General features: G+C 36.6%; 1 pseudogene; it reads left to right on the plus strand.

The window, feature by feature from the left end:
• Positions 1–2,646: 2,646 nt before the first annotated feature.
• On the plus strand, positions 2,647–5,080 carry LOC131345770 (uncharacterized; annotated as a pseudogene).
• The last annotated feature ends 1,564 nt before the right edge of the window (positions 5,081–6,644 follow it).

Below are 6,644 nucleotides of genomic sequence, written 5' to 3' on the forward strand. Positions count from 1 at the left end.
GCTGCTTTTCTAATTTATTTGTAAAGATGAAGAGATGACATGACGTCCTACATCTAGAGATTTAACCAGCAGCAAAAAAACAGGTTAGAATTTGTCTTCCTTTCCCTGTCTTTAACAGAAATTTCCCTAGTGAAAACCTCTCCCTGCTGTAAATTTGTACATTGTGTGCATTTTTTTTAATTTTATGAAAAGACTATCGGATTATTGCCTCAAGAGGCTCCAATTTAGTCTGTTATTGTAATCACAGTTCTGGTTGGAGTTTTATATAAAAATCACAGAAAAGGTTTGTTTACTTTTATTATTGTTGTTATTTATAGTTATTGTATAAAGTTGTCATCTAAATGTGAATCCTTTCTACATTTACACTTTACTTTACTTTACTGTGTATTATTGTTCAGATGCTTCATCAAGCAACCATCAAATTCCCACCAATCAGGTAAAAAAAGTCTTATATTAACTGTCACCCTGTTCTCTCAAATAAATCCACATCTGAATTCACAGAGAATTTTCTGGTTAATAAACAGCTCTTGTTCTTTATCAGGGTGATGATGATGATGATGATGATGATGAAGAAGATGATGATGACGATGATGATGATGATGAAGATGATGATGATGAAGATGTCTTGAACTATGCAGCTGTGAGTTTTGCTAAGAAACCTTCATCCTCCAGAACATCCAGAGAAAAGAGCCATGAAGACGTTTATGCACAAGTTAAAATAAAATAAAGAAAGAGAATTGTTTTTTCCTTTTATCTTTTATTTCTTCTTCTTTTCTCCTGAAAGCCTTCTTCGCGTTTTCTGAGTTTTTTCTCAGTTTTTAGAATGTAAAAAAAACTAATATTTTTATTTTGATTTTGAAGGTTAAACTATTATTAATCATTAGCTGTTAATCTAATACATTTTTTACTTTTCCATAAGCGTACCTGCAAGAGAATGTTACAGCATTACTGATATGCGATTGTTTAACCTGCGATTGTTTAACCTGTAACAACAACTTATTGTCTAGTGTGAGACGGTCTCAAACCAAACACCAGTGAGAGACAGCATGTGGTTTTTCACAACTCCCCTTTGACATCTTCCCTGTGCACACAGAGCAAAGGTGAAAGTATAGAATTGTCTAGAATGTCTTTGTATGATGTAGTTTAAGATTTTACTTCAGTTACACTGTAAGGGGTTGAGGCCAAACACTGTTCCAGCATGACAATGCCCCTGAGTGAGCTCCATGAAGACATGGGGTGTTAATGTTGAGTGGAAGAACTCGAGAGTCCATGGAGTTCTCTTTCTGCACAGGGGGATGGTCATGATGGACACAGCTTTGGGTCTTTTAGTTCCAGTGAACAATGCATTAGCATTAACTTTGCAGCTATGCCACCTAATCATCACTTATTTGCTCCCCTGTGAAGGCTTTAATGCTGGAGTTGTGGTTCATGATCTCAGTCTAAAGTTTTCTCCTACTGAAATGATGTTGCTCTCACTCTTACCCGTCTTCTCTAGGGTCTGGAAATGGAGACTAGTGCTAACTAATGTACATTTCTCACAAATAAAGCTATTACTAAATGAGAACTGTATGTGTGTGTGTGTGTGTGTGTGTGGGCTCTAACCCATGTGATGTGATGCGACTAGTGGGGAAGTGCAGTAGCTAGACGTTGCATGCTTTCTTGCTTGCTTCCTGCTGTCACTTGCTAGCCCTTGTTGTGAATTGGGAAGCAGCCTTGTGTTTAAGCCTCCCCTTGCCAGGCCTCCCACTTTCCACACACAGTAGCTGCATACTTTACAGATCTTGGAGTCTCACTGGTCCCCAGAGGTTGTTTACAGCCAGACACTGCCCTGCTTCCACACCCTGAGAGCAAAGCATGGAGTTTGGGGCACACCTTAGGCAGTCCTTCAGCAGACTGAAGCTCTGACAGTCTCCTACAACCATGGTGGAAGACCGCTTGTCCTAGGTTAACCACTGCCATGGGGATTTACTTCATCATGGTGAAGATGGTGTGGTCAGGTCAGGTCTGTGCACCCCCTGTTCCACTTCTTTGCACAGGTCTCCACCTCTGACCATGATGTACAATATCTGACCTTACATGCAGTTGAAGACTGGGACTCAACCCAGTAAACAAGCTCAATCTTTATCATGTCAGATGTATTACACGTATTTGTCCATTTCACAGATTTTCCGTAAATCCTTCTGGAGCTGGTGGAATGGGAATTACACACCTCTTTACACCTCTAATGGAGATTATATCACTCTCTTTACCTTTCTTCACTTCTTTATCTTCACTTTTTTGTGTTTACTGCTGTAAAAATCAGTGAAAATTCACATTAATTAATACATAAACTAAATATCTGAATTTGCCAGTACCTCCTGAATTCAGCTTTGCAGCTCTTCTCAGACTTTCCAGTGCAGTGTGATTATCTGGATAGAGTTCTATGATCACTGGAGTCAGAGACAACAGCCACATGGAGAGATTTCTCAGTGAAGTAAAATATCTGCTTGTGTGAGATCATGTCACTGAATCTGGGTTTAAACTCCACCATCAGTTCTCATTACAGACACTGGACCAATCAAATCAGACCACAGCTTCAAATCATCCAATCAGGGGTGAGTCTAAACTTGGTTTTCTACTGAACTCAAGTTCATTACATCTCTATCACTTCATCTGAACAGGAACGATGATCACACTCTTTGTTGCTCTTTCTCTCTTAACATCAGGTGAGTTGCATTTTGTATAATTTTATTTAAAACAATCTCATAAATGTCTAAAGTAATTTCATAATATATTTGACTTTATTACTAAAAACCATTAAACAATGTGTTTTTTTTTCAGTGAAACCTTCTAACATCAAGGATCTTCAAGTTCAAAAAATAAAGAGTGGAGAAAATGTTAATATAAAATGTGGTGTGTCCAGTGAGAGAGATTTAGTCTGGTTCAAACAGAGTTTTGGAAAGGTTCCTCAGCTGGTAGGGAGAGCAGTGCAGAAATCATTCAGACCTGGTGCAGAATTTAATGATGGACGCTTCAATATTACTGATTTAAAATTGTTTAATCTGAACATTAAAGACGTGAAAGAAGAGGATACAGGAACATACTTCTGTGTAGAAATGCTGGGATCTTCACCACACTTTGCATCTGGAACGCTTTTGGTGGTTGAAGGTAAACTGTTTTACTCTGATAACCTGCTCCTGAACTCCAACTAATTCCAGATCAACCCTTTATCTAGAATTCTCTGTAATTTCACACCACTCGTTATTTATAGTATTATTTTTACTAATTGTTGTTAAAGATGAGAAGAAAAGACATCCTCCAGCTGTAAGGGTGATGGAGAACGGAGAGTCTCTCACACTCCAGTGTTCAGTTCAAGCCTTTACTTCAAGCTGTGAAGAACAGAGCGTGTACTGGTTCAGACTCGGCTCAGGAGAATCTCATCCAGGAATCATTTACACTCATGGAAACAGCAGTGATGAGTGTAAGAAGAGCTCTGAAGATGGTTCTCCTCCACAGAGCTGTGTCTACACTCTCCCCAAGAGGAAGCTCACAACCTCTGATAAAGGAACGCTCTACTGTGCTGTGGCTGCATGTGGACAAATCCTCTTTGGGAATGGAGTTATACCTGGAGAAGCTCCAGAAAAAGGTAAGACTTGGAGAACATTAATGTTCCTGTTGCTCAGAGAGAGTTTCAGTGAAATGCCTCGAAATGACATTTTTTTAATCATTTCAGAAAATAACCAGTGGATTGTTGTCTTAACGATCTCCAATGTAATATCTGTTATTGTGATCATTGCTCTGGTTGGACTTTTACTTAAAAAACAACAAAAAGGTCTGTTTACTTTTATTATTGCTTTTAAAATGAATTTCATCAGTAACATGAAAACATTTTTGGAAATGAAACTTTACTGATATTTATTACTCTTGTATAAAGGGGCTTCCAATGACCATCCAAATAACATAAATCAGGTAATCCAGTGTTTTATCATCAATTTTAATTTTATTTACTTGTACATTAGCAAAGGAAAAAATAGAAAATTGAAATATCAATATGGATCTGTGGCAGAAAGTGTGAATTTTTTAAATTATTAGAAATCTCAAGAGTATGTAGAATTATAACTGTAGAATTATAACTGACATCACCTTCGGAAATACAATAAATAACTTAACGGCTCTTGTTCTTTATCAGGCTGCAGATGATGTCTTGAACTATGCAGCTGTGAGTTTTGCTAAGAAATCTTCATCCTCCAGAACGTCCAGTTCCAAGAGACATGAAGATGTTTATGCACAAGTTAAACTAAAATAAAGAAAGAGAAATGAATTGAGAATTGAAAAACAATGAAAATGTAATTCTGTTGAGATGTATTGCTGTTAGTCGAGCCGTTTCCATGGTGACTGCTAAAATCATGAATATACTGGTTTGCTTTAATTGATGTTATTATGTCTTTAGTCTTATATTAGCTTTGCTCAGATGGTCCTTAAATGATATTGTGCTATTTTAGCCTGATGTTTTCTCAGCATTTTCATTAAAATAGTGAACAGGAGTTCTAGAATTGAAAGAAAACTCTTTGTTTGGTTCTAAAGGTTAAACTCCCTGCATGACTGTTCAGGTCTCACCTCAGGCTTTTTTTCTTTTATAAAACATGGCTGGTGTAAGAGGATAAATCTGTGGATTATGTCATTACTGTAAATGAGCTCAATCACCTTTCCCAGTTCTAGGCAGTATATAAGTAAATATAATCCACATTATGATTTTTAACTTACACAATTTCCATAAATATTAATGACTTTAAGTGAAAGGAAGCTGGATATTTACGAGTGGTTAATGTGTTACTTATTTGATTGATTAACCTGAAATTAAATTCCAGATATTACAGTTTAATACAGTTTTTAAGTGTATTAATGACTGAAGTGCCAAGTTTTCATTAAAATACTTTTTTATGTTCAATCATTTTACTTTCATGATACTTTAATAAAATCTATGAAATCTATATTGTACTGTATGTGACATCATGTTGGTCATTAAGGAACATTAGGAACATGACCATTATCACTGTATCTAACACGCATCCCTGAAATCTTCTTCAAGAATAAAATGTAAAAGTAGTAACCATGTCCATGATGTGATGTAATTTAAATCATTATTAAATAATTTTACTCAAAACAATAAATGTTATAATTGTTCTGTCTCTCCTGTAATCATGTCCTGGTTAGATTTAATGGAAATGATTTAGTAAATCCTCAGATGCTGGTCAGAGCCACAGACATGTACTGAATATGTAATAGGCCTGGTGTCCTTCCTGAATAAATCCACCTCTATATCATCATTATGATGCCATCATGGCCGTCACTAGCCCCCCTAACATTTCTACTCAGCCCTCCTAAAATTCTGCGATTCTCCATAAACTCTACACAAATTGGTGATCTCCTCAGTCCCCTTTAAATTTCATAAGAAAACGCTGGCAGACTTCGGCTCCTCCCCGTCTTTCAGTGCGTTCTTCAATCCATAGACCAAAGGAGAAGTGTGTGTGTGTGTGAGTGAGTGTGTGTGTGTGTGTGTGTGTGTGTGTGTGTGATCAGGAAGACTCCTATTTGGCTTGTTCAGTACTCAAATGTTATACACATCTGTGTAATACAGTGGAATGCTGCAATAAGTTTACCATCCTACCCTGTTAGTCAAACCTTTATTTTATTTATTTATTTATTTATTTATTTATTTATTTATATTTTTTTTACTATTATATCCTCATTAAGCCCCCTTTAAATGAAAATTCTAGAATCGCCCCTGGACGCTACGGCAATAGACACTAATCAACCGTTAAATAACAAAGTAAAAAAGAAATTAGTCTACAGTATTTCACACCTCACAAGGAACAGTCCGATTTATTACAGTTACTTTTCTCAAAAAAGACATTCTTGATGCTGTCGGAACCCAGAGCCCCTCTCCTGGGGACACTTCAGGGTGGTCTTGGAGCCTTTTTTAATTACCAATATTATCAAAAGTCTTACAGTTCAGATAAAAAATGCAGGAGAAACAAAGATATAAGGAACTCCTCCAGGCTTGGATGAGAAAAAGCAACCGGTTTTATTTAGAAAAAATATCACTGAAAACTGGCACTCAAATACACAGATTCATGAATCGATGCGGTCAATTACACCCCCCTTCACCAATCCCCCAGTATATATACCTTCTAGCCCAGCTACCTAACCTTGCTGGGGTCAATTTTTTCTATGGATTGTTTTACGTTCACTAATTTTTCCCCCTAAAAAACAGCCCCACCTTTCTGTGGCCTTCATACTGTATGTGTGTCTGTATATGTGTCACAAGTTTTAATTTAACACGTATTAGTTGTTGATCTGTCTGGACTTCAGAACTTATTTAACCAAAAACACATTTATTTCATTACACATTTATTTTATCACTTATAATTTAACCAACTTAACCCACATCTACATGTTCCATATGTTTGTGTACTTGTTTGTTGGTCCTGTGTGGTTCATGGTGATTGCCTGGCAATTACTTACAATCCTGAGGATTTTTACCATTATTTAGGGAAAGGGTGCTCCCCTTATTTTACTTCAGTTTTCACTCGTTGCCTATGTGATAATGATAATATGGTAAAAAGGTAAAAGGGGTAAAATGGCTCTGTGATCTTAGTTTAGTT

This window comes from Hemibagrus wyckioides, linkage group LG25 (assembly GCF_019097595.1).
Source record: "Hemibagrus wyckioides isolate EC202008001 linkage group LG25, SWU_Hwy_1.0, whole genome shotgun sequence".
NCBI classification, from domain to species: domain Eukaryota; kingdom Metazoa; phylum Chordata; class Actinopteri; order Siluriformes; family Bagridae; genus Hemibagrus; species Hemibagrus wyckioides.